The sequence below is a fragment of the Triticum aestivum genome, chromosome 5D (assembly GCF_018294505.1).
Source record: "Triticum aestivum cultivar Chinese Spring chromosome 5D, IWGSC CS RefSeq v2.1, whole genome shotgun sequence".
Classification (NCBI taxonomy): Eukaryota; Viridiplantae; Streptophyta; class Magnoliopsida; order Poales; family Poaceae; genus Triticum; species Triticum aestivum.
Window position 1 is genome coordinate 497,480,425 of NC_057808.1, and position 1,088 is coordinate 497,481,512.

The following is a 1,088-nucleotide window of genomic DNA, read 5'->3' on the forward strand; positions in this document are numbered from 1 at the left end:
TAGGGTTCCGCGGATCCAAGCCTAGCTAGCTAGGGTTTGCTGCCGCCGGCCCGCGCCATGGCCGCCGCGGCGGCGGAGGAGGCGGCGCCGGGGGGCGCCGACGCCATCAGGGACGGCTTCGCGGAGCTGGAGCGGCAGCAGGAGCTGCTGGCCAGCTGCACGCGCCTCTACCAGCAGCTCACCGAGCACTTCGGCTCCCTCGAGCGCGGCATCAAGTCCCGCTCCGACTCGCTCCGCGCCAGGCGCCGCGTCGTCGAGCTCCGCGCCTCCCGCAGGCTCGACGCGCTCCGCCGCCGCGAGCTCTCCATCGACGCCTCCGTCAAGCTCGCGCTCTCGCGCCTCGACGCCCTCGCCAAGTCCCCCGCGCCCAAGCGCGACCGCGAGGACGGCGACGGGCCGCCGTCCCCGCCCCCGCCGCCGTCGGACGACGTCGCCGAGGGCCTCGCCGCGCTCTGCGCCGCCATGGACCCCGCGGGCTTCCTCGCCTTCGTCGTCGAGCGCCGCAAGGAGGTGGACGCGCTCCGCGCCGAGCTGCCCGCCGCGCTCCAGCGCTGCGTCGACCCGGCCAGGTTCGCCATGGACGCCGTCTCCGAGGTCTTCCCCGTGGACCGCCGCGCCGTCCGGTCGCCCACCGACCTGGCCTGGGCCTGCGTGCTCATACTGGAGGCGGTCGTGCCCGCGCTGGCCGACCCGGACCCGGAGATCGGGGCGGCGCGGCCCATGGTGCCGCAGGCGGCCCGCGACAGGGCGCGCGGCATGGCCGCCGAGTGGAAGGAGGCCGCCGAGCGCAAGGGCGGGGTGGAGGGCGCCAAGCCGCCCGACGCCCACGCCTTCCTGCAGCACGTCGCCACCTTCGCCGTGGCGGAGAAGGAGGACAAGGAGCTCTACAAGAGGATCGTTCTCAGCTTCTCCTGGCGCAGGCAGATGCCACGCCTTGCTCTCACGCTTGGCCTCGAGGATGACATGGAAGGTAGTACTTCATTTCAGCTCTTTTATCTCTAGATGTTCCCTAAAATTAAAATGATGAGCTAGTTGTTAGTAGACGCAGCGCATAAAAATGGCTAGATCCAGCGTTTAGATGCTACTAC

The 1,088-nt window shown here is 70.8% G+C and overlaps 1 pseudogene across 1 annotated transcript in view; it reads left to right on the top strand.

The window, feature by feature from the left end:
- Window positions 1–1,088, top strand: part of LOC123123171 (5'-3' exoribonuclease 4-like) — a 14,783-nt pseudogene that overhangs the window by 11,196 nt on the left and 2,499 nt on the right. Inside the window, exon 24 of the transcript XR_006460534.1 lies at window positions 841–970. The product of XR_006460534.1 is annotated as a 5'-3' exoribonuclease 4-like (transcript). The remainder of the gene's footprint in view (window positions 1–840; window positions 971–1,088) is intronic.